General features: G+C 42.9%; 2 pseudogenes; one reads left to right on the forward strand and one right to left on the reverse strand.

Moving 5' to 3' along the window:
* Nucleotides 1-23,514: 23,514 nt before the first annotated feature.
* On the reverse strand, nt 23,515-24,169 carry LOC103299281 (elongation factor 1-beta-like; annotated as a pseudogene).
* A 544-nt stretch (nt 24,170-24,713) lies between these two features.
* Nucleotides 24,714-26,316, forward strand: LOC103299272 (heterogeneous nuclear ribonucleoprotein A3-like; annotated as a pseudogene).
* The last annotated feature ends 1,612 nt before the right edge of the window (nt 26,317-27,928 follow it).

The raw sequence follows: 27,928 nt of genomic DNA on the forward strand, positions 1-27,928 counted from the left end.
AATATAAGATGGGAAACCATAAAAATACTAGAGGAATCCATAGGCAGCAATATCTCAGACATGTGTCAAAGCAATTTCTTCACTGATACTGCTCCTAGGGCAATGGAAACTAAAGAGAAAATAAACAAATGGGACTACATCAAAAGAAAAAGCTTTTTTACAGCAAAAGAAACCATCAACAAAACAACAAGAAAGCCCACTGCATGGGAGAACATATTTGCCAATGTTATCACCTATAAGGGTTTAATCTCCAACATTTACAGGGAACTCATACAACTTAACAAAAGGAAGATAAACAACCCAATCAAAAAATGGGCAATGGACCTAAATAGATACTTTTCAAAAGAAGACAGAAGGAAGGCCAAGAGACATATGACAACATGCTCAAAGTCACTAATTATCCAAGAGATGCAAATCAAAATGACAATGCAGTACCATGTCACAGCTGTCAGAATGGCTATCATCAATAAATCGACAGACGACAAGTTCTGGAATGATGTGGAGAAAAAGGAACCCTCGTGCACTGCTGGTGGGAATGCAGACCGGTGCAGCCACTGTGGAGAACAGTATGGAGTTTCCTCAAAAATCTAAAAATGGAACTCCCATTTGACCCAGTAATCCCACTTCTAGGAATATATCCCAAGAAACTTGAAACACCAATCAGAAAGGATATATGGACCCCTATGTTCATTAGCAACACAATTCACCATAGTTAAGATTTGGAAACAGCCTAAATGCCCATCAGCAGATGAGTGGATTAAAGAGCTGTGGTACATCTACACAATGGAATACTATGCTGCGGTAAAAAAGGAGTTCTTACCATTTGCAACAGCATGGATGGAACTGGAAAGCATTATGCTAAGTGAAATAAGCCAGTCAGAGAAAGATAAATACCACATGATCTCATTCATTTGTGGAATATAATGAACAACATAAACTGATGAACAAAAACAGATCCAGAGACAGAGAAACATCGATCAGATCATTAAACCTCAGAGGGAAGGTTGGGGAGGGTGGGGGTAAGGGATAGAGATTAACCAAAGGATTTGTATGCATGCATATAGGCCTAACCAATGGACACAGACAACAGGGGGGTGAGAGCATGAGTGGGAGGGGATGGGGGGTAATGAGGGGATAAGGACACATATGTAATAACTTAATCAATAAAGAAATTTTTAAAAAAAGAAATATGTGATATAAGTCAGCAGTCACTAACCAGTGGTCCAAAAGGTTGGCGACCGATGGTTTAAGGAAACCTTTGGAGCTAAGGTTGCCAACCAGTGGTCCACGGACTGGTAGTCCATGAGGTCTGGAAGGTTGGTGACCGCTGATAAAAATGACAGAGGTTTCAAGATTACAGTACTCAAAGTACTCAATGAGATGTGAGAAAAAAACAGATAAGCAATTCAATGCACTTAAAAAACAAATCAATGAACAAAATGAGTACTTTATCAAAGGTATTGAAACTTTAAAAAAGAACCAATCAGAAATCCTGGAAATGAAGCATACAATTGAGGCGATTAAGAGTAAAGTACTGTACTAGAGAACCAATTTGTCACATATCCAAATCAGCTGCCAGAGTGATTAGAGGGTGAAAAGGAATAACCTGAGAGAGTTCAGAATAAATTTTTGAAAACAAAAGAAAGGAGGAAGGAAGGAAGGAAGGAAGGAAGGAAGGAAGGAAGGAAGGAAGGAAGGAAGGAAGGAAGGAAGGAAGGAAGGAAGGAAGAAGGAAAGGAAAATAGAAGAATAGAGATTCAAGGAATAGCAAATTTGCTAGTCATCACTTCATCATACATACGTCAGAAGTTCTGAATGAAAAGACATTGAGAATGAGATATATCAAGGAAGGACAGAAAACAGCTGGAGACCAGTAGGTAGGGCAAGGTCACAAAAGGAGCTGAGCCATCTACCAGGGGCAGCAAGCTGAGAGTGAGGAGGGAGCTCCCGGCTATGGGAGGGTCCGTTCCCTCGGAAGATAGAGGCCCAAAACCCGGGCTGGGCTCCACAGCCAGGAGCACCAGAGCCGAGACCAGCTGCCCACAAAATATCCAGCCATGAAAGGCTGCAGGACAGCTGGTCGCAGGAGAGCCTGGAGCCTGTAGACACAAGGCTATAGGAAAGAAAGCCACAGTTTTGTTTTTTAGTTTTGTTTTTAAACCCAGAACACAGTTTTCATTTGCAGCTACTCACCCAAGGCTTTGGTGCAGGGAGGGAGATGCGGACTTGAGGTGCCTAAGGAGAGTCTGAGGTGGGCAGCATGTGGGAAGATGTGGAACAGCAGCAGCCAAGAGTATTAGGTCATAGGATCCCAAACCGAACCAGCCATTTTTCCTGAGAGGAGCTAGCCACTCCCAGTAGCCACAGACAGGAAAAAAAAATCCTGCCTTAGTTGACACAGCCTGTCCCACCCTCAGGAGCCCTGCATGCCACACCCTGCATTTTGACCTTTTCAGAAGTAACAAAAGCAGAGACAACTCCTGGTGGGGGTGCATCTTGAGGTCCCCCGTCAAGCCCTGCCAGGCAGGCAGGGGGCGAAACCTCAGGTCCCCCACCCTGGCCCGGCACCACACAGCCTCAGGTCCCTGCTGATCACTCATTACGGCTCATTACAGGAACCCTGCCTCCGCTGTGGGTGAAGCCATCTTGTATTAGAGGAACCCACCATCTTGTAACGACGTTACAGCGTGAGGGTCAATTTGCATATTACCTCTTTATTATTAGGATGCTTATACACAGCTATACATTTTTCACACATTTATGACCAATGGCCAGAAGATGCCAAAATCTCTATTCAAAGTTTTCCTTTAGATGAGTTGATTCTCTTAAAGGAGAATCAAGTCATGCAATTCAAGAATCAATACATGGAATTCAGGCTTATACATTTATTTCTACTTCATTCCATAAGCAGCACAGGCGGTAATCCTAGAGGAAAAGGTGCTTGAACAAAAGTAATGGTGGTGGTATGGTTTACCACTTATTCCAGGTAAAAAAGTTGGAGCAGAAGGAACAACTCTTCTGGGTAGAGGTGGCGCTGGTTGAGGTGGTGGTGGGGATGGCCCTAAATATGCCTGTGGGTGCAGTGGAAGATGTCCTGAAATTTAAAAGGAATCTGAGGGGTCATGTTCCTGTAACATAAGTAAATCTAATGTTTAAATGCTTGTAATAAAATAAATATGCAGCAAATAATTCATAACAGTAGACATTTGTGTTTTCCATAGATTACACACTGCTTATATATCAACATTTAAAAACTTAACAGTACATGAAAAAGACTTGTACAGATATTTGATAAGCATTTTAAACACTACACAATGACTACTTCATTTTTTAAAATATATTTTTATTGATTTCAGAGAGGAAGGGAGAGAAAGAGAGAGAAAGAAACATCAATGCTGAGAATCACTGATAGCTGCCCGCTGCATGCCCCACATTGGGGATCGAGCCTGCAACCTTGGCATGTGCCCTGACTGGGAATCAAACCATGACCTCCTGGTTCAAAGGTCAACACTTAACCATTGAGCCATGCCAGCTGGGCAACAATGACTACTTCTGATAACACTCTAATCCTAGGAGAATTGATAACTTCATAAAAACTATTTCATGATAAACATGTACAGTACAGAGAAGAATTACTCTAAATTCATGCAGTTAGTGTGAAACATGGTAAGATTTTAATGCAGCTCTTATTCAAAATTAGTTTCCTTACTACAGCTACCTCCTCATGAATGCATGTCATTTGTTATGAGCTGAAGACAGAACCTTGAGGAATGCCCCATGGTGGGAGTGGGGGTGAAAAGGGAGAGTACCTGACTTCTCAGGGATATGAAAAGAGAAGCTTAAGGATAGGGAAAAATGAAATTAAAAGAAATGATCAAATATAGTGAAACAGAATGAGGCTAGGAAAAGGCCACTAGATTGGGTCATTTGGAGTTCACTGGTAACTTTTGACCTAAATTTTAGTAGAATGGTGGAAACAGAGCAATTTAAGAAACAAACATCAGTGAACATCTACTATGTTAAGTAATACAATCTTCACTTTCTGCATATTCCTTCTAAACATGAGCTTTCTTGTGAACAGTACTTAATCAGTTGTAAAGTTTAGACACTCTGATGAAGATTTTAAGTATGCACTACAGGCCCGGTACATGAAATTCGTGCATGGGGGTGGGTGTCCCTCAGCCCAGCCTGCACCCTCTCCAATCTAGGACCCCTCAAGGGATGTCCAACTGCCCGTTTAGGCCCGATCCTAAATGGGCAGTCGGACATCCCTCTCACAATCCAGGATTGCTGGCTCCGAACTGCTTGCCTGCCTGCCAGCCTGATCACCCCTAACCACTCTCCTGCCAGCCTGATCAATGCCTAACTGCTCCCCTGCCGGCCCAGTCATCCCCAACTGCCTTCCCCTGACAGCCCGGTCACCTCCAAATGCTCTCCCTTCCATATTACCTCTTTAGTAGATAGGGTTTTTTTCTTTAACATATTGGACAGTGTATCTGCCGTGGTCTTCACAAACCAGTAAAAATGTAAACCCAAACTAAAAGTGTCATAAAATAAACTTAAACAGGAATTTCATGAGACCTTAGAAAGGTGATATGATGTGGTTGTTTCTTCCTTTTTTCCTTCTTTCTTTTTCTTGATGTTTCAACTTTTGTTCTTTCTTTCTTTTTTCCTTTTATTCCTTTTCTGTCCTCTCTTTCTCTTAACTTTTCCGTTGGTAGAATTAGTACTTGAATCTGTCTTGCTTCCAGGAGACAAAGAAGAGGGAAACACACAGTCATCTGAAGAAAAAGATGATCTATGATGGGATCGGTGGTGTTTCTGGTTTTGCTCTTTTCATTTCTTCTGGCCCCAGCATCTTCAGGACTTGTGCGTGGGCACTTCTTATTCATGTCTACAAAACCTCCCTGCCTTGGTGAAAACTGTAGGGGAAAAGGCCTTCCTGGGTGGGCTCAAGCCCTGCCCAAGGTGCTGAGGAACCAGGGTGGGGAGCACTCTGCACCGCCGCTGCAGAGCCAACCTCCGGACCTCGGGGTACTCTCCAGTATGTAACTGCAATGTCCAGGTTTGCCTTCAGAAATTAGTTGTAAGTTACTTCCAAGGTGAAACCCTACCTCAGACATTTCCATGTGGTTTCTAAAGATTTTAAACAAAACCCATTTACCTCCCTAACCTGGTCAGAAGTTTCTACCCAATGGGAGAGGTTTGCTGGGCAGCATCACCCACATATCACCACCCATCTCCAATCACTCGGCTGGCGGCAAGGGACATTCCAAAGCTATAGTGTGTGTGTGTGGGGGGGGGGATATCACTCCATGGGGGTGCAGCCTGACACCCCAGGCTGCTTCTTGGAGGGAATAGCTTTGGGGGGCACGGCTGCCTCCCAGGCCTACAACCCCCAGCTGCAAATGGAAGCTGATCTCAGAGTGGAGGGAGGTGTATAGGCAGCTCCTGGGTCTCGCAGGTCCACAGCCCAGGCTGGGACAGGCAGCAGATGGCACCGGCCCTGCACGGGCACCTCACAGGCCCAAGGCCCAGGCTGCTGTGGGCAGCTGATCGCGCCGGCCGTGCGCAGTTGCCTCCCAGACCCAGGGCCAGGGCCTCCACGGGCAGCTGATCATGCCTGCGTATGTGGGCGCCTCCCAGACCCACAGCCCTGGCCTCCGTGGGCAGCTGATTGTACCAGCCCAGTGCGGGCGCCTCCCAGACCCAGGGCCAGGGCCTCCGAGGGCAGCTGATCGCACAGGCCATGTGCAGGCGCCTCCCAGACCCACGTCCGGGGTTGGGGCGGGCAGCTGATCGTGCCGGCCGTGCACACGTCTCCCAGACCCATGGCCCGGGTTGCGGGTGGGCAGCTGATCTCACCGGCCATGCACGGGTGCCTCCCAGACCCATGGCCCGGGTCACGGAGGGCAGCTGATCGCGGTGGCCCAGTACTGGTGCCTCCCAGACACACGGCCCAGGTTGCGGTGGGCAGCTGATCATGCGGGCACCTCCCAGACCCATGGCCCGGGCCTCTGTGGGCAGCTAATCACGCCAGCCCAGTGCGGGCGCCTCCCAGACCCAGGGCCAGGGCCTCCGCGGGCAGCTGATCATGGCAGCCATGCACAGGTGCCTCCCAGACCCATGGCCAGGTTCAGGGCGAGGTGAGGATCTGGCTGGGGGGGGAAAAGCCACCTCCCAGGCCAACAGGCTGGGCTGCTCGCTGCCTGCTCTCAGCTGTAGCCTTCCCTGGGACTGGGGGACTCCTGCAGGCCTAAGAGGACTGGGCGCCGCCATCTTGTGTCTATGGGCACCGCCATTTTGTCACGGAGTGATGGTTAATTTGCATATTACTCTTTTATTATTACTCTTTTATTAGATAGGATGAGAGCTTTTGTCAAAGGTGCATATATAAAGTTTATAGGTTATTACATGAAAGTAGTTGAGATTCACAGAGGTCTACAGAGGACTTTGGGGAACCATTAAAATGAGGATTTTCGCCGAAACCGGTTTGGCTCAGTGGATAGAGCGTCGGCCTGAGGACTCAAGGGTCCCGGGTTCGATTCTGGTCAAGGGCATGTACCTTGGTTGCGGGCACATCCCCGGTAGGGGGTGTGCAGGAGGCAGCTGATCGATGTTTCTCTCTCATCGATGTTTCTAGCTCTCTATCCCTCTCTCTTCCTCTCTGTAAAAAAATCAATAAAATATATTTAAAAAAAAAATAAATAAAATGAGGATTTTCTTTTTTGAAAGGAAATAATGTAAATTCAATTATTCACATCATAAAGATTTCCTCTCAAAAATGGTTTTGCAGGTGTAATATATTCTGTCACAAAACTTTCAAGAAAGTTTAAGAAACTAATGCCTGAGTCTTTTCCAGACATGAAAATTGTTTATTGTCTTGGAAAATCAAATCTGCAGAGCCATTTAAATGAAAATGACAATTTGCCAGGAAGTCTGCTTCTGTTCACATTTTCCTTCCATCTAACAAAATAATTTTCTACCATAGAACTAGCTGTGATAAGACAATATATACCTACTTTATTACCTGAATTCAACATTGCTGGAATTCTGTTCCAAGCTCTTTGATCTTTTCTCCTTTTTATGCATTTTGGCTTGAGCTTAATATCAAGTTCTGAATTTTTCCTTTTCTTGCAATGATCACCACCATTAATGTACACCTAAAAATATAGTTTTACAAAAGTTTCAAACAGTATTATATATATAAATCTCAGCCCCTCAGTCATGATTATTTTCATGACAATTAAGTATCCATGTGGGAATGAAGCTAGTGGTGGTGGTGATAATGGTTGTAATGAAGAACTATGTCCCCAACCAAAGGCAAACAAACCCATTTTTCACTCCTGAAAAAGAAAAAAAAAATGGGTGAACCAAGCAGTTTTTCTTGGTTTATCATAGACATCTTTACTGTTTTTCTGTTGAAATATATATCTTAAAAATTTGTATAAATTTTAATGTTTCATGCTATATATTTAAGTTTAATGAATTAGAAAATTAGACCTAAAATAAGATGTCCTCCAATAAGTGCACGGATAAATAAACTGGTACTAGTATATCCACACAATGGATTAAAAGAAATCAGTATTAAAAGAAATGAGCTAGCATGTCAAGACATGGGGAAACCTTAAATGCATATTGCCAAGTATAAGAAACTATATAATATTCTGGAAAAGGCAAACCTGTGTAGATAGTTTAAAAGTCAGTGGTTGTGAGGGGTTCAAGGTAAGGGAGAGACATGAATAAGTTAGTAGAGCACAGAAGATTTTTAGGAAAGTAAAACTACTGTATATGATACTATAATGGTAGGCACATGTCATCATATATTTGTTAAACACAGAATTTACAACACAAAGGTTGCTAATGTGAACTAGGACTTCAGTTCATTTAATATATTAAATGAGCTCATTAATTGTAAAAAATATATCATACTAATTCAATATGTTAGTAATAAGAGAAACAGAGTGGGGTGAGGAGTATATCAGAAATTTCTGTACTTATTTCTAAAATGTCTACTAATTTTTTAAAAAGCTGTCAAGCAGTTCAACTTCACTATATTTAACCTTGATAAAAGATTGCACTTCTAGACTACTCAAAGTGATGCACATTAACACAAATGAGAGTCTTTCTACTGCATCATGAATTGTCTGCCATGCAAAAAGAGGTGTTCTGCAAAATCAGACATCAAAATGACATATTTGTCATAAATGCATTGTCCTTGAGATGACTAACCAAAACACTCAAATAAAATGTTAAAAGTGGGACTGTGAGCAGTTAAGATGCAGTGTTAAGGGAACATCTGGATGGTAGACATTCTTCTGTTATGACCGGTTTAACCTCAACTTCAGTCAAGCAGACAGGACTCTAAACAAGTCCAAAAGGCATCTTGGAATGAACACTATCCAGTCCAGCCACAGAAAGATGACATTCATATATTGTTTGACCTTTGTTATCAGTATTTTCAAGTCATTTTAGAATGTTATACACCCATCTGGATGATGCTAATTCTGTTCCTATCTAGAATTGTATTTATTTTATTTTATTTTATTTTATTTTTATTTTATTTTTATAGAAGAAAGGGAGAGAGAGATAGAAACATCAATGAAATAGAATCATTGCTTGGCTGCCTCCTGCATGCCCCACACTAGGGATCAAGCACGCAACCCGGTCATGTGCCCTGCCTGGTTCATAGGTGACACTCAACCCCTGAGCCAGCTGGGCTAGAATTGTCTTTAGAGTTTTCAGAACAACCAAATCTACTTTCACTGTCAATATACACTGAGTAGCCAGATTATTACGATCTCTGAAAGCATAATAATCTGGTCACTCAGTATATATATATATATATTAGATATATATTAGAGGAGGCCCGGTGCATGAATTCATGCATGGGTGGAGTCTGGCCAGCCTGGCCAGGGGGAGGGGGCATGGGCGGTTGGCCGGCCTGCCTGCTAGTCGAACTCCTGGTCGAGGGGACAATTTGCATATTAGCCTTTTATTATATAGGATATACACTGAGTGGCCAGATTATTATGCGTTCAGAGATCGTGATAATCTGGCCACTCAGTGTATATTAATCCACAGAGTAGATTTGACCTTTAGAATTATTAAATGTCATTCATATCCAAGTTTGAAGAAAAGACATGTGAACGATCTGGATAATGATAGTGTTTGGGGTCAAACCTGAAATACTACTTTCTTATTCATTTATTCATCCCTACTTGAGTCCTGGAAAATATCCCACAGCGGCTGATCCAAAACTTTTCTAATCTATTTAAGTGTCCAACACACCCAAAAGCCTTCAGTTGCTAGCTCACTGAAAAGATGGGGATCCTCCAATGTGAGATTGTTCTGACTGACTGTTATCTACACGAAGATTTCTCTACTCCATACTCTTACCTCACTTCCTAAAGTGATCTCCATGTGTTTTGTTTTTGTTTTTTTAAATTTTTTAACTTAGTGCCTATTCAAGCACACTCTCCACAGTTTCCCTCTGAAAATGGTTCATTGGTACATTTGTAGAGAGGCACTTAAAACTTTCTACCTCTAATTTAAATTAGCTAAATAATCTATAACCACATATAGAATCAGAATGACCCAAATCTGAAATGTGTGAACTAGAAGAGTCCATCTCAGAAGACCACTAATCTTATCCTATTAATGATGAAGAGACTGAGATCCAAGAAGTGTAAGTAACTTCCTTAAAGCCACAGCAAATTACTGACAATGCTGAGACTTCTTTTTATGACTTATTTTAACTACTTTATATTGGCAGGGAGCCACTGGAAAAACATATATCCTTTTGTTTTCATTTTAATTTGTGATGAGAAAAAAAATCATCACACACGGAAATTTCTTTGTTATTATTTTTCAGTGTTCCTATTCACAAAAGATATGTTTACAGAAAGCTGTGAAGGATAGTCATCATTTGCTCCATTCTTGTATCTGGTGACAGGGACAGCCCCAGATTAAGTGAATTCGAAGATTCTCAAAGGGAAATTTGAATATGCTCCTTAGAAAAAGAATATTAAATGCATAAAAGTCTATTAATCAAAAAGAATGTAATTTATTTCACCAACAAAACTGACAACTTCATGCAAACATTTTATACTCAAAATATTAGAATTTATTCTAGCAATGGAAAAAGTAAGGAAATCCTGAAGCAACTTCAATGGTACTCTTTAATTTCTGGAATGATAGAAACCTTGATTACCTCCAAGATAAGTCATACTCTAAAGAGACAAAGTATGCAAGCACTTTATCTTGGTATCAGAGGCTGAAAACAGAGCTTTCAGACTTGTGCTTCCCTCTTCCACCACCAGAAGAGAATTATTGTACTAAAGTTTCATAGGAACAAAACAGTTGGTAGAACCTAATGTGATTGCAGTTATGCTTTCATGAAAGAAAATCTAGATATAGTAAAATTCCATGTTTATTTAATATCCATTACATACAGTTTATTGAAACCAGATTTTGTAAAGACAAATAGCATTTCTTTTTTTTCAGTTTTTTTTATTTCAAGAAAAATGATTTTAAATATAATAATGTTACATGCAATAAAGCTTAATATTTCAAGAAAAATGATCTTAAATATAATAATGTTACATGAATAAACATTACTATGTCAAGAAAAATGATTTTAAATATGATATGTTACATGCAATAAACACCAAATATTCAAGAAAAATGATCTTACATATAATAATGTTACATGCAATAAACATTAATATTTCAAGAATAAAAGGATTTTAAGTATAATAATATTACCAAAACTGTACTAACATAGTATGATATCACAAAAGTTGTAGGAAATATTAAAAATCTGCAAGTAACAGGATTACTTCTATTATATTCTAGTATATTTTTTCCACTCTGGCTCTGTTTTTGTTCATCAGTTTATATTGTTCATTATATTCCACAAATGAGTGAGATCGTATGATATTTATCTTTCTCTGACTGGGTTATTTCACTTAGTATGATACTTTTAAAGTATATTTTGTCGCCCCTGGGTCCGGGTGAGGCCATGTGTCCCTGGATCCGGGTGAGGCCTCGCACACCTAGGTCCGGGTGGGGCCACGCACCCCTGGGTCTGGGAGAGGCCACGCGCCCCTGGGTCCGGGTGAGGCCATGTGTCCCTGGATCCGGGTGAGGCCTCGCGCACCTAGGTCCGGGTGAGGCCACGTGCCCCTGGGTCTGGCCGAGACCAAACCAGAGGGAGTCGGACCTACGTTACCACCATTTGTCCACCATTCAGAGCTGAGGGGTCAGTGCTGACATGTACACATAAGGAACTGGTGGACATTGAAATTGGGTCTCTAAAGAACTGTTGGTCCAGAAAGAAACTCACTACAGACTGATTCATTTGCCTGTCAGCATAACTATTATTGCTCGTCTCACATTCAGTTCTTATAAGTATATCTCTAGGGACACATGATCTCGCTCATCTAGGTGAAATGATGAACAACATAGACTGATGAACAAGAACAGAACCAGAAACAAGGAGGCATCGATCGGACTAGCGGGCCTCAGAGGGAGGATAGGGGAGGTTGTGGGGAGGGGGGAGAGATCAACCAAAGGACTTGTGTGCATGCATATGAGCCTATCCAATGGTTAAGTTCAACAGGGGGTTGGGGCATCCGTGGGGAGGGGTGTGGGATGGGAATGGGGGGATGAGGACAAATATGTGACACCTTAATCAATAAAGAAATTTTAAAAATATAAAATAAAATAAAATAAAAAAATAAAAAAAATAAAGTATATTTTGTCGGATATGTGTATTGTTACTCCAGCTTTTTTTCTTTTCTTTTCCATTTGCTTGGAAAATTTTTTTCCATCCCTTCACTTTCATCCTGTGTGTGTCTTTTGTTTTGAGGGGGGTCTCTTGTAGACAGCATATAGTTGGGTCATGTTTTTGTATCCATTCAGCTACCCTATACCTTTTGATTGGAGCACTTAATCCATTTACATTTAGGGTTATTATTGAGAGGTACTTATTTATACCCATTTTAATTCTGTATGGCTAGGTTTCTCTCAGCAATCCCTTACAGCAATCCCTTTAGCATTTCTTGTAATGCTGGCTTGGTGGTGATGAACTCCTGTAGCTTTTTTTTTTTGGTCTGGGAAGCTCTTTATTTGACTGTCTATTTTGAATGATAGCCTTGCTGTATATAGTAATCTTGGTCTCAGATCCTTGCTTTCCATTACCTTGAGTACTTCATGCCACTCCCTTCTGGCCTATAGAGTTTCTGATGAGAAATCAGGTGTCAGCCTTATGGGAACTCTTTTGTAGGTAACAGTTTTCTTTTCTCTTGCTGCCTTTAAGATTCTCTCTTTGTCTTTAATTTTTGGCATTTTAATTATGATGTGTCTGGGCGTGGGTCTGTTTGGGTTCTTCTTGTTTGGGGTTCTCTGTGCCTCCTGAACTTGTATAAATTTTTCCTTTACCAGGTTAGGGAAGTTTTCTACCATTATTTCTTCAAACACCTTCTCTATTCCTTTCTCCCTTTCTGCCTCTTCTGGCACACCTGCTATTCTAATATTTTTACGTTTTACACTGTCCCACAGCTCCCTTAAGCTGTCCTCCTGCTTTTTGAATATTTTTTCTTTTTGGTTTTCTGATGGAGTGATATTTTCAACTCTGTATTATAATTCACTGATTCGATCCTCAGCTTCTCCTCATCTGCTGTGTATTCTTTCCAATGTGTTATTTGTGTTATGTCATTCTTTATCTCAGACTGTTCTTTTTTCATAGTTACTATATCTTTTTTCATACTGTTGAGCAACAAATAGCATTTCTGATGAACATAAACAATACCATATAGTTGACATTTATTTTGTATTTTCACATGAATAAAGATGTCATTATGCAAAAAAGAAAGAAAATCTAGATACAAATAACATTAAGATATTAATAAAGCAATCATGTGTACAGAGGCATTTATGTAAGTCATTCATATGGAAAGAAAAGCCAAACTCAAATTTCAGCCACTGTACATGAAGTAGCACTATCATTTGAATTTTTAATTAGAAAGTTCAAGGAAGCCAAGTGGGTTCACTCTAAGCAGAAAAAGGAGGAGAGACTGCACCATTTTGTTGTTATCAAGAAAAATGACTTTACAATAATATTGCAGTAACTATGTATGGTGCTAGGGGGAACACTTTGTAAAGTATATGATTGCCTAACCACTATGCTGTATACCTGAAACTAACAGAAAATAATATTGAATGTAAAATAATAGTGACTTTAGAGACCATAGCAGATAGAACTAGGTAACTATATCAATTCTATCAGAAACTACCTATAGTAATCATAAGGAGCTGACATACAGCATACCAAGCTAATGTCTTCTAAATGCTGACCTGCTTACCATGTCAACAGGGAGAGTGTGACAACAATATGGTTCATAAGCCAGTACAACTATTGGAGAAAAGTACCTTTGACACTCTCATCAAACTTGTATAACGTTCTAAATCACCTACATGTGTATTACTATTAAAATCACAACAGAATCATGCGTCATAAACGGTATACACTATTGATCTTTGAATATTATTCTGAGCCCCCATTTGATCTAGACCAAAAGAATAATATAAAATTGGCATTTGATAGCTGTGCTTTTCTTCCTGTAAAGAAATGACAAGTGAGGTCATGCTGTCTCCTTCCCAGCGGAGGTTTCAATGAGGAATAAATAAAACCACTTAACTAGAAGGCCCTATAGCAAAGTACCTTTGACAAGGGAAGTTTCACATGATCCTGTAAAGATTCCAATGTGGGATGATAGAAGGTCCTCTCCTCAGTCATCAGGGGGACAAACCAGACCTCCTTGAATGCTTTCCTAGCTCTAGGGTTTGTGAAAATATCAGGCTAGTCTGATAGCTTCAAAAGGCCTCAGGCTACTGAAATAACCCTGTCTGTCTTCCTTTGCTCAATCTTGGGCACTAAGAACATAGCAATGTAATACTTGTTGGAGCCTAATGTACACATGATTTCTACCAAGCCTCCCTGGCACCAGTATAAAGTGGATGCAAACATTGCAGAAAGTCATGCTTGTAAAACTAAAGGTGTACAACACAGAGTACAACTGAGAGATGGAATCCATACCTCTTAGATGTGTGAAGTCAGTTCTAGCAAAATAATGGCCTCTCTGGGCTTTGAGTTTCTGGGACCTGTAAAGGAAATAAAGTATTGTGAATACCTTTGCCACAAATACAAATCAACATCTCTAAGTAAAGATGGTCATTTAAAAAATAAAACAAGCCTGGCTGGTGATGCTCAATGGTTGAGCATCAACCAATGAACCAAGAGGTCACTGGTTTGATTTCTGGTCAGGGCACATGCCCCGGTTGTGGGCTTGATCCCCAGTAGGAGGCGTGCAGGAGGCAGCTGATTCAATGTTTCTCTATCATTGATGTTACTTTCTATTCCTCTCCCTTCCGCTCTCCCTAAAATCAATAAAAACATATTTAAAAGAGAAAACAAGCACCAGTTTTTTCCTAGGTCTGTAAAATAAACCTTTCCAGCCACTGCACATGCTTAGGAGAAATAAGCCTAGGTCTAAAGATGGTCTGGACTTGATCCTGCAGACCCATTGTGATGTAATCAACTGTGACCATGTAGTGACATCACACAGTACATTGCTGGGGTTCTGGCTTGTGGCCAATATACTACTCAGCCTTTCTACTTACTTTAGCTACTGTCCATGAGGTTAATGAAATAAGGAACCTGTTAGTCCTACATCCAGGGATACAGAAATGTTCTCGGAACTCATTGATTCCAGAGATAGATGAGTGTGCTGGCACTGGGTGCCAAGTGGCTGTTGGGTTTTGTACACTGCTGGCGCTCAAGTAGCTATGAACAGCTTACCAAACTAGACATGCCAGGCAAAGACCAATTTCTACACTTAACATGCCAGGCAAAGACCAATTTCTACACATATTCCAAAAAGATCCATTTTACAGAGGCACACAGTATGTGTGGCTAGAGCCTCAATTTATTCAAAGTGGCAAAGGTCTTATACCATATCCTAAGTATGTAAACTATCAAAGTAATTGTAGCCTTAAACCTGACTGATTCCGTACCACCAAAATACAACAATGGCACAGAACCTCTTGCATCAAACAAACCTGGCAGGGAAATGACTATTTCTCAGTGGCTCAAAAATGTAACAGAGCAACAATGTCAGTAAAAAGCACAGGATATTCCCTTTCATTACAACTTTCATCCCCAGATCTCCACAGGGCTATCCCATCCCCTCCCTTCTTTTTGGATTTTATTTCACCTTCTCAGTAAGACCTTTGCTGCACAACACACCTGAAGGTGCAAATCCCCACACCTTCCCCGTGCCCTGTTCCGCCCCCCTTTTGATTTGCTGCATAGCATGTGTCATTACCTATCATGATGTTTGTGTCTTTTTTAAAAAGATGTTTTAATTTTATTTTTAGGGAGACAGGAAGGGAGAGGGATGGAAACATCGGTGAGAGAGAAACATCAACTGGCTGCCTCCTGCACGCCCCCACTGGGGATCGAGGCCACAACCTGGGCATGTGCCCCGGAATCAAACTGGTAACCTCTTGGTCCATGAGTTGACGCTCAACCGCTGAAGCACACCAGCAGGGCAATGTTTGTGTCATATTGATCTTATTTTTTAGCTCCCCCACTGGAATGTGAGCCCATCTGAGCAGGTACTTTTTTTGTCTCTTTCATGGCTGTATTTCCAGCATTAAGAACAGTGTCTGACACATATTCGGTAATCAGCAAATTAATGGAATCACCTTTTTCCACCAGCCATATGTTCATGCCATTTCCAGAGGTCACCATGTTAAGTGTACAGTGTACATCTTCCAGAGTTTTATACCACATATTAACATTTTTGTAAAAGGGATCACTAAAAATAGATATGCTACACTTTAATTAAGCAGTTAAATATTGTTACAATACTTCAAACAAATATCGCCTGACTCCAGCCCTAAGTGGAGACACAACCAAATACAGCTCTGTAAATGTAATTGTAATCAACTCTCTTAGGTAGTATTTTCACCCACAATCTCAGTAACACGCTCAAAATAGATTTACTTTATCAGTTTTGGTTGGCATAGTTGTTTTTGTTCATCTTTTAAGCTCTTTAAAATAGATAATTTTAAACAAAGCAGATAAAACAATATATAAATCTAAGTAAGTATCAATTGTCTTCTTCAATAATAATTAACATTTTCCCAATGATTTATCTTTGTATTTCTTGCTGGCATATTTCATAGCATATGCCAGATATCATATAACTTCATGCATAAATAAATACACAGAAGTTATTTCCTCTGCATTCTCTACTGTACCAGAAATGCTAATAAATAGGGCTTTGAAAAAACATCACCAAAGTACCATCATTACATCTAACAGAAATTACAATTATTCCCTAGTGCCCCATGAAAACATCAATGTCCAATGAATGTGCTTCATCTATAGATGTCTCTTAAATTTGATTTGTTCTTACTAGGATCCAAACACATACCATACACAGAATTGGCTGAAATATTACTTCATCCTTGATAGATCACCCCTTCCCTGAAGTGGCAGGTGGAGTAACAGTAATCATGACATGGCCTGCAGTCCAGAAATACCAGAAGTGGCGGTGATCATGATGTGGCCGGCAGCCTGCAGCCCAGAAATACCAGGAGGTCCAATTCTGTACCTTATATGGACTATACGTTGAATCACCTATCAGCGCCAGCCAAGTACCCTAAGCCCCCATTCTTTCCTCATTCCTCCCCTCTACCAGGGCCACTGCTCTCCCCTTGCGAGACAGCCCAGCAGGTCTTTCTCCTAATAAAGCCTGTAATACCGGGTTTTCGGTTCCTGACTGATCTTTCATTCTGGTGCCGAAATCTGGGAGGGGCACACGGGAACGCGGACAATCCCGGGACCTCATCCCGAGCATTTCAAGGAAGCAGTGGGCTGTGGAAGTTCGACACCAGCTTACTCCCTGACTTTGCTTGGTGGTGTGGTTCTGGGTAGATTGGCCCATCCTGGTCCCCTCTCGAACCCTGACGGACCTGGACACATGGGGATCTTGTCACTTTCTGCCCGCCAGTAGGCTTCAGGGACTTCCCTCCCCACCCCTACCCACTGTTCCCTTGACCTGGAGGGGCATTAGGGCCTCAGAGTTTCCCGTCTACTCGGCTTCTCACACTCAAAAGCCCAGGTGCCTGGCCGGGAATACTCTTTTCTACTCCACGGGAAAAGTGTCTCTGAGGTGACGACCTCAGAACCTTTTCTCAGCTCTCTCTCTCAGGTTGGGTGGGGAAACAAGAGGACACTCTTTGCTCTCTCCTCCAACCTCTGATAGCCCTTCCCTCCAATCATGGGGACCTCTCAATCCAACCCCCCTCGAAACACACCCTTAGGGTGTCTCCTCGCCAATCTCTCACCCTTGGTCTTTCTGGCTACATCAAACCAAAGAAGCTCATTTTTTCTACTCGAATCCTCTCTTGGTCTTCTCAGGCCTCGCCACAAAAGGGCGGCCCTTGTTCCCCTCTTAGTGGGTACGGGAGTCCTCATGGCAGTAGGGACAGGAGCAGGAGGAATTTCCTCCTCTGTTCATTTCTACCACAAATTGTCTGCTGAATTTTCAGAAGATATCTCCATCATTAGCAATTCCCTTGAATCCCTTCAAAGGCAGGTAGACTCCTTAGCAGCGGCAGCCCTACAGAACCGGCGTGCTTTAGATTTCTTGACAGCAGAAAAAGGGGGTACCTATGTCTTTCTTGGGGAAGAATGCTGCTACTTTGTTAGTGAATCAGGAATTGTCAAAGATCACATTAAATCCCTCCGAGACAGGATTGACCAAAGATGACATAACCAGCAAGAAGGGGGGTATGCCATTTTTGGCTCACTTGCCTCATGGCTCCTCTCATTATTAGGCCCACTGGTATCTATGCTTTTAATTTTGCTCTTTGGCCCCTGTCTCATGCGCTGTTTCACTAGCTTCTTACAGAACAAAATGCAGGCGTTTGCCAACCAGAAAGTGAGAGAGATCTATCTGGCCTTGAACTCTGAACAAGGACATCTATATCACCAGAATCTTTGAGACCCCAGGTAAATGCCTCTGACGACACTCCCTATCAGCAGGAAGTAGCTGCGGAAGATGGACCTTTGCCCCCTGACCCTGCCCAGACTCTCAATTTTTTTACTATTACCAAAAGCCTGGAATGATAGATCACCCCTTCACCGAAGTGGCGGGTGGAGTAATGGTAATCATGACATGGCCTGCAGCCCGGAAATACCAGGAGGCCCAATTCTGTACCTTATATGGACTATACATTGAATCACCTATCAGTGCCAGCCAAGTATCCTAAGCCCCCATTCTTTCCTCATTCCTCCCTTCAAAAGGAGCACTCACCTCTGCCGGGGCCACTGCTCTCCCCTTGCGAGACAACCCAGCAGGTCTTTCTCCTAATAAAGCCTGTAATACCTGGTTTTCGGCTCCCGACTGATCTTTCAATCCTCTTTTAATCTATAACTGTTCCTCTCCTATTTTTCTTAGCCATTCCTTTGACAAAAAGACTGGATTATTTGCCCCGTAGAATCATTCACATACTGGATGGCCCCATAGGCATCCTTGTGCTGACCATGTGCCATTAGAAACAGAATGTCCTATAGTGAGATCTATGGACTTGGGTAGATACAGGCTCAATTGCTTTATTGAGAACATGTCATAGTTGATGCTTTGCACTTTTATTGCATCATATCAAAAGCACATGATAGCTGTTGCTCACATTTTTCATGATGTAAAGATAGAACAAATGGTTACAGAATTCTTACCTCGATTCACCCACGCTATAAAATTTCCCACTTGTCTTTTACCTGAATTGTATTGAAGTCATGTGCTGGTTTACATTTTTATTATTGATATGCTACCCACTTATCCTATAAGTCACCATATTAAAGTATACAAGTCACAGTGCAAAATAATATGGAATGTAAACTGTAATAGAAAAAAATAAAATTTTTAAATGAAATGTACAAGTTACTATACTTGTAAATCCATAAAAGTGTGGGCCCATTACCACAGGAAATTGTAGGACATTTTCACCCCCAAAAGAAAGTCCATACTTATTATCAGTCATTCCCCATTCTCCTAATGGGACTGCTCACACACCTGAAGAGTATAAAGACACTTCAAAGTGAACACCTCTGAGCTACAACAGAGGCAATAATAAGCCTTTACTGAGCTCCCCTTATCTGACTAAAGCAGAGCTTTATAAGAGACAGCTGCCAACCCACCTCCCAAATTTGGGAGGCATGCTTAGGAGGGCTTGAGCTCGAATATTACAACATTCCAAAAGAATGTATAAACAGGCTCATTGGATCCTTCCATCCTTTGAAGTCCTAATCCACCAAACCCCTTGTGAAGCTGGGATATGAACCACTATATCTAGCTGTTTAGGGAGCCCTCTATCTGAAAACTCCCATATAATAAATAAACTTTTCTCCTCCTAATTCACTTTAATTAATTTGCAGGACCCTAGCCCCTTGTACCTGAGAAAGAGGTAACATTTTCCTCCCAGCATTCCCCTCTCACTAGCCCCTGGCAAACACTAATTGACTTTCTCTCTGTAGATTTCACTGCTCCAGACATTTCATGTCAATGAAATCTCATGGTGTTCTTTGGTGTCTAGCTTATTGCATGTATCATCATGTTTTCAAGGTTCATCCATGTTTTAGTATATGTCAGTACTTTATTCCATATTTTACCTAAATCAAAGTCCATGGTATGGATATAGCACATTTTGCTTACACATTCATCAGTTGATGGGCATTTGGGTTGTTTTTCCCTTTTGGCTTTTGAATAATGTTGCCATAAACATTCATGTACAAGTTTTTGTTTGAATATTTTCAGTTCTCTGTGCTACATGCCTAGTAGTGGAATTGCTGATCATGTGGTCACATTATGTTTAACTTTTTGTGAAAATGCCAAACTGCTTTTCACATTGTCCATGCACCATAAAATCCTTGCCAGCAGTGTAGGAGGGTTCCAATTTCTCCACATCCTTATCACACTTGTTATTTTGCATTTTTTAATGTTAGCAGTCCCGTGATTTTGATTTCCCAATGACTACGGATTTGAGCATCTTTTTGACGTGCTTATTGGCTAGTTGCAAGGAGAGAGCAATGGATTTGTAGCACAAGCACCCCTGTGTGTGCCACCCTGCTTCACAATGCCTAAGCCATTTAGACCTCGGTGTCCTGGCACAATGAGTAGTTATTACATCTGTGTCAGTCCAGGGAATGGGGACAGAAAAAGGGCTTTGACTTGGATCTCTGCATGGGGAAGTGGCCACTACTCCCTAAAGTGAAGGATAAGAAACACTGGGAGGAATCCAGCAGGGCAGCTGAGATCCAGGGCCAGGGATTGGTCAGGTAATTCCACCTGGAAGGAGGTGGAGACTCTTTCAGGCCCCACTTTAAAGGTAGGGAAGTTGTGGCAGAGCATTAAGCTGTCCCTTCACCTCCTGGGAGTTGAAGGCAGCTGGGTTTTGTGCGATTTCCTGTGTTGACCTGAAATGCAAAAAGGCAGCCTGTCTGTCCAGGAGCCTGGCCCGGACAAAGCACCTCAGGGTCCTCACTGTCCTCCTCCCTCCTGCCCTGAATAGTCCCACCCACCGCTGCCCAAACTGCAAGGGAATGAGTGGCTAAAGAGCCCGAGCCCAAGGCTGGGAGCAGCCCACAGCAGTAGTCTGGGGAAGCCTGGGCTCGTGCAGGTCCTTTGTGGCCAGTAGAGGAGCAGCAGGAAATTCCAAAGTCGGGGGTCAGCAGGCCCGTGGTGCTGCTGTCTTCCTCTCCCTCTCTGCACCACACGCGGCTCCCTCACCTGAACATGATTTTGCGAGAGGAGTGTGTTCTTTTTTTCAATAGGAAGGAAGAAGTAAATAGAGGCACCAGTCCGGCGGGAGAAACCTGCCAGTGGCTCTGACTTCGGGCCCAGCACCTCCCCGCCCCCCACCAGGGCTGCAGGCCCGGGAAAACCAAGGACGGGGCGCGGGCTCCCCAGCAGGTCCTTGGGAAAGAGCACGAGGTGGCGGAGCGCAGGGAGTGCCGCTCTAGGGAACCTGCCTCTCACCTGAGGAGGGAACAGGGAAAGTCTGTTGACCTCGGACAAATGAAAGGTGTAAATTTGCAACATCAACGTCGTCGTCTCAAAGCGTTCTTCTCTTAGCCTCTGCTTTCCTCCTCAGGTGTAAATTTGCAACATCAAGTTTCAATTATAGAAGATAAATAAATTACGTGTTTAAACAATTTTCCCTCCAGCTTTGCGACTGTTGAATGATAAACTTTCCGTTTCGTTGTTCCTTCTATCACATTCACTGCCTTCTTGCCCGCAGGGAACCTGCAAGGGGGACAAATAGGTTCTCCTGAGGAAATGGCAGAGGACTAGAAGTTTCCCCTCCGACTTTCCCAAGCCCACCTCTCCCCGCCCCTTCTCGCACTGAGGACGGTCTGAGGACCTCCCACCCCTCCCGGGGGCGGGGCCAACGCCAAGGGAACCGACCCCCCCCCTCCCCGTATCTGTAGTCCCTCCCCCCCCACCCCAGGAACTGGAGGTCTTGGGGGGAGGGGTGACGGCATCCGCTTTAGGGCGGTGCTGGGTGGGGGTCGCAGTGGAGTCCCGGCGGCCCCGCGCGAGGAGCAGAGCTGGCCAGGTCTTTCCATGCAGCGTGGCCTCAGCCAGGTGGGTCCGCTCCGCCCTCTTCCCTTTTGCCTTTCCCAGCCTTTCCGCGATGCGGCGTGCACGCGGGGTGGACGCAGGTTGGACGTGGGGGTTGGGCATGGACGAGACCTTGCCGGTCCTGCAGCGAGTGGGCAGCCCATTAATCTGGGCCTGTGGTGGTTCGGGGGCCCGGTGGGGGTCCGGAGGTTCAGTGAGGCTGGCTGAGTTCTGGGGCTGTTGCAGAGCCTCCAAGTAGATCCCCTCGGACGTCCCGTCCCGCGCCCTGGGCCTGGAAGCAGTTCCCTGTGGCCCCAGCTCTCGGCGCAGCGGGCAGGAGGATCCGGTTGGCCCGCGGATCCCATCCCCCCCCCCCGCCGCCCCATTTAAGGGGCTGTCCGAGGGTCTCCCTAGTATGTTCGATGGAAAGCGTTGCCCACAGGGACTGGGCTCCCCGGAATATATCCCTAGAGAAGGAACCTTTCCTTGAATAAATTTTTGAACTGAAACATCATAGCTCCATTTCCTTGCATGCATTTAACCACGTGGAAGAACTAGCCCCAAATCTTCAGGGGCTTCCCCACGTGATGGGAGTACTGGTGGATTAACCTTTCATCTATTTACAGTTCGGTGCAATAGGAGGGATCTGAAAGAAGGTTGATTATTAATGAAAGGAATTATGAAGCTTTTTAGAGAAATAATTTCTAGTTATTGAAGATAATAAAAGGTGGTGGTAATAATACAAAAAATATGTATAAGGAAAACCCCAAAAGTTCAGAAGAAAACAATTGTAATTATCAAAGGCGTTAAAGGCGTGGGGGGAGGGGTAGCACACACGTGCCCCCAGGTTTCCAGTTACTAATAGTGAGAAAGAAGTTTGGTCTTATTTCCAAAATTTAGAAACTCAACTTCTGCAGAGAAGATTTGATGGCGTGAGAGAGCAATCGAGATCTAAGGGTCGGGGATTTTCATATAAAGGGCCGCACTTGGTTTACAGTGGGGTTATAATCATTTCATGGGTAAAGCAATCTGGGACCACTTGACACAAGCCAGATCCAAGAGAGGTCAGGAAATGGCAGGTAGGTAATTCAGGCCTCTCAGATGAGCAGGTTTTGGTTGGGAACTCATAATATGTAAGAAATTATACAAGAGTGTGATTTTTTTTTTTGCATTTCCCTTATATGAGTGGCTGGGGAATCTTTTCCTATATTTAAGAGCTGTGTGTGTGTGTGTGTGTGTGTGTGTGTGTATTTTCTGTGAATTGTTAATGTCTTTTTGGTCGCTGCTCTTTCCCTTAAATGATATCAAGAACCTTGCTATATATGAGGAAGACTGGTGATGTGAATTGAAAATATTTTTTTCCATTTATCGTTGTTTTTCTAAGTCCTGTTGTTTTTTTAACATGGTGAACTTTATGTTCATACTAGTAGGGTCCCTAGGCCTGGCCGGCCATCAGGGCTGATCAGGTTCCCCGCCTCCCACCTCCTTGCTTCCTCCTTCCCTGGCTCCCTCAGGCCCTTCCTCCATTGCTGGTCGCCCGCCATGTTCCGCACTGCCCCCTGGTGGTCAGTGCACATCATAGCAAGCGATCAAACTCCTCGTCTCCCTTGGGAACTTCTGAGTGGACAATTTGCATATTAGCCTTTTATTACATAGGATTTACCCATTTTTAATGGCTTTTTGAGTCACATATACAAAAGACTTTATAACCATGGATCTGCCTAGTATTTCTTCTACAAGTTAAATGGTTCTCATCACTGTACATTTTTTTTACTCTTTCAAGCTTTTATTTAATGACAATAATCTGTGATGGATTTTAAACCTTGTTGAAAGCAGCCACATGCATGGACTGCACGAAATCCTCCAAAGCAGTGATTTGCGCCTCTAGCATATCTGTTCCAATTTTATTGTCTTCTATTACACACTGTATCTGAATTTGATTCCATATCACACCTGATCCTGTTTAGAAGCGCCCCAGACCAAGCCGTCTGCTTAAATGGTCCCGTGGAGCTCCCCTAATTTTGCCATGTCTGTGTCTCATCCCAAGGTTACACATCTAATAAGATGGAAGACTTGGCAACAAGTGCAGGTTTTTTTGGATTTCTTTGACTCATGCTGTGCAAGGCGTTCTTCTCTTAGCCTCTGCTTTCCTCCTCCTCATCTCCAAAGAGATCAGTGTCATCTACATCTTTACTATCTGTAGCTGCACTTCATGTGGCATCTTCCACATGAGCAAGGGCCACACTTGCCCAAAGCTTTTCTCACTCCTGGCAGGCTGACCTTCCCTTTTCATAAGACTTGATGTGATGGTTATACCAACGTGGGGGATGGTACGATTCGGCAAGTGGTGGGTCGAGGACTGCTTCAAATACTGCCACATCTGCTGGTAATGCACATACCCCTCTATGAAGCACCTGGTAGTCGCCAGGCATCTGGAAGCCGATGGGTCTTTTCAGGTCTCCAAAACCCATGGTGGCCATTGATGTGGGAGCTGGGTGGCAGCAGAGCAAAGAGCAGTGCAGGCAGTTGGTGCCTAGTGCTGATGGGATGTTCGTTGTACATTTACTTCTATCTATATAGAGTTTCTCCTGGTTTATTGTGAGAGGTGTAGAACTAAGAACATAATGTTGATGGCTACCCCTTTGTCACAAGGGCATGTTTACTCTCACTGATATGGGAGTGTGCCACATTGTATAGGAAATTTTTGTAGATATTCAGATCTATTCTTGGACTTTGTGTTCTGCTGTATAGTGGGGTGAGCAAAAGTAGGTTTACAGTTTTGAGTTTAGTCTTCTATTATTATTAATTTATTAGTAATAATCATAACCTGCATGTAAACCTACTTTTGCCCCCACACACCGTATTTTCATGTAGTAAGACTGGTTTTCTCACAACATGGCTATTTATTCATTGTGATAATTCTGTATATTCCTGCCTGTTTGTTTTTCCCTATGAACAATGGAAAATAGGGTCCCATATTAAACTCGGGTTGGAAGAGGCAAGTCCAGTCTCAAAATGGAGGTAAAACCACTTCCCGGTTGCCCCCAGCCTGACTCCAACCGCTGAGGTACTGGGGAGGGGGGCGGGGAAGTAGGGCCATGATCGATCCTAAGGAACCAGAGCCGTTGAGAAAACTTTATTGGTGGTCTGAGCTTTTTTTTTTAAATTTCTTTATTGATTAAGGTATCACATAATTGTCCTCATCCCCCCATCCCCATCCAAAATCCCTCCCCACATATGTCCCCACCCCCCTGTTGTCCGTGACCACTAGTTAGGCTTATATGCATGCATACAAGTCCTTTGGTTGATCTCTCCCCCTTTCCCCCACCCTCCCCTACCTTCCCTCTGAGGTTTGACAGCCTGATCGATGCTTCCCTGTCTCTGGGTCTGTTTGGTGGTCTAAGCTTTGAAACTACATATGACAGTTTAAGAGAACAATTTGAGAAATGGGGCACACCCACTAATTACGTGGTGATGAGAGACCCCCAAACAAAATGTTCCCGGGGCTTTGGTTTTGTGACTTACTCTTGTGTTGAAGAGGTGGATGCAACATTGTGTGCCTGACCACACAAGGTTGATGGGCTTGTAGTGGAATCAGAGAGAGCTGTTTCTAGAGAGGATTCTGTAAAGCCTGGTGCCCATCTAACAGTGAAGAAAATTGGTGGTGGTATTAAAGAAGATACAGAAGAATATAATTTGAGAGACTACTTTGAAAAGTATGGCAAGATTGAAACCATCGTAGTTATGGAAGACAGGCAGAGTGGGGGGAAAAAGAGGATTTGCTTTTGTAATTTTTGATGATCATGATATAGTTAATAAAATTGTTGTTCAGAAATACCCCAGTATTAATGGGCATAATTGTGAAGTGAAAAGGGCCCTTTAAAATTTTTTTTATTGATTTCAGAGAGGAAGGGAGAGGGAGAGAGAGATAGAAACATGAATGATGAGAGAGAATCATGGATTGGCTGCCTCCTGTACACCCCACAGGGGATCAAGCCCGCAACCAGGACATGTGCCCTGACCAGGAATCGAACCATGACTGCCTGGTTCACAGGTCGATGCTCAACCACTGAGCCACGCCAGCCAGGCAAAAAGGCCCTTTCTAAACAAGAAATGCAGTCTGCTTGATCGCAGAGGCAGTGGAGGTGGATCTAGCAACTTCATGGGTGGTGGAGGAAACTTTGGAGATGGTGGAGATAACTTTGGCCATGGTGGAAACTTTGGTGGAAGAGGAGGCTATGGTGGTGGAGGTGGCAGCAGAGGTAGTTATGGAGGAGATGATTGTGGATATAATGGATTTGGAGGTGATGGTGGCGACTAATGGCAGTGGTGCTGATTATAGTAGAGAAAGCTATGGAAGTGCTGGTGAACCAGGATATGGAAACCAAGGTGCTGGATATGGTGGCAGTGGTGGAGGATATGATGGTTACAATGAAGGGGGAAATTTTGGTGGTAACTATGGTGGTGTTGGGAGCTATAATGATTTTAGAAATTACAGTGGACAACAGCAATCAAATTATGGACCCATGAAGGGGGCAGTTTTGGTGGAAGAAACTCTGGCAGCCCCTGTGGTGGTAGTTATGGATCTGGTGGTAGATATGGTAGCAGAAGGTTCTAAAAACTCAGCAGAAAAGAGCTACAGTTCTTAGTAGGAGAGTGGCAGGTTACTTTGAGACAGTCATCCCAAATGCATTGGAGGAACTATAAAAATCTGCCACAGAAGGAACAATTATCCGTAGTTGGAAAAGTGACTGTAGCTTAAACAGGAAACTAGCCACAGTTTGCAAATAGTGCACATCTTTACTCTTGTTTAAATCTACTTTTCTGTCCTTCGGGAATGTAAAAGTTCTCCTCATGATGGTTTTCATGTGTTTTTCACATTACTCCTGAGCACATAATCTGTGATTAGTGATAATAAAAAAAAAATCCTGTGCATTTTATTTTTAACAGGATATTTATTTGTGGAATTGGCTTGTAAAAATATTGTTAAAGCCCTTGATTGTCAAGAATTTCTCAGTATCAGTCAATGTTATATTTTCCATATTATAATCAACCCTGGGAAAGGTTAAAGCATTTTGAAGCATACCACTCTGAGTGTTGGATATTTGAGAACTGGGTGGATAAAAAGAAGTTGTATATCTCAGAAATATTTCCCCTCTTAAGTGCACTGTTGCAAGCATAGTTCAAATGTCACTAATTATTTTAATGCTTTGTTGGAATGATAGTGAAACCCTTGAGTTGCCCTTTTTAAAATAACTTTTTTTTTTCGTTATTGATTTCAGAGAGGAAGGGAGAGGGAGAGCGAGATGGAAACATCAATGATGAGAGAGAATCATTGATTGTCTGCCTCCTCCACATTCCCTACTGGGGATCGAGCCTGGAACCCAGGCATGTGCCCTTGACCAGAATCGAACCTGGGACCCTTCAATCCGCAGGCCAACACTTTATCCACTGAGCAAAACCAGACAGGGCTAAAAAAACAAACTTCTAAGATTTTAAACTTTTAAAAGTTAATATTAAAGGGGAAAGAGTCTGTCTGTGACTTTATTTATTAAGCCAGCAAGTAGGTCCTGATCCACACAAACACGTGGTCCCTACCCATGGCTGTGAGCCAGGTGGTCTCAATGTGTTCTTTTGCCTGAAGCTAACTCTGGTCCATAATTAAGATAGAAAATACAAACCACCTGCTTGAGCTCCCAGGTGTCTTTCCAAACAGGAAAAACTTGATGTCAACTGGAAGCCAGGGAAGTAGGGGATCAATTGAGCATTATGGACAAGAAGTTTGGACAATACACTTTGATGCAGTGGACTCCAAAAGATAATGGATATCTCAATGAATTCATAATGAAAGGGTATAAACACACTTATTAATATGTAAGTAGAATTAGGCCCAGCTGGCGTGGCTCAGTGGTTGAGCTTCGACCTATGTACCAGGAGGTCACAGTTCAATTCCAGGTCAGGGCATATGTCCGGGTTGTGGGCTCAATCCCCAGGGTGAGGTGTGCAGGAGGCGGCCGATCAATAATTCTCTCTCATCATTGATGTTTCTATCTCTCTCTCCCTCTCCCTTCTTCTCTGAAATTAATTTTTAAAATATATTTAAAAAACAACTGTGGAGCTTATAACCCAGACATTAAAGAGGATTAAAAGAAGAAACTATAATACACTTGCATTATCCTTCCTTTTCATAGGCTGCTAAAATGGATAAACATCTCTGCTGAAACAAAAGG

This window comes from Eptesicus fuscus, chromosome 1, assembly GCF_027574615.1.
Source record: "Eptesicus fuscus isolate TK198812 chromosome 1, DD_ASM_mEF_20220401, whole genome shotgun sequence".
Classification (NCBI taxonomy): Eukaryota; Metazoa; Chordata; class Mammalia; order Chiroptera; family Vespertilionidae; genus Eptesicus; species Eptesicus fuscus.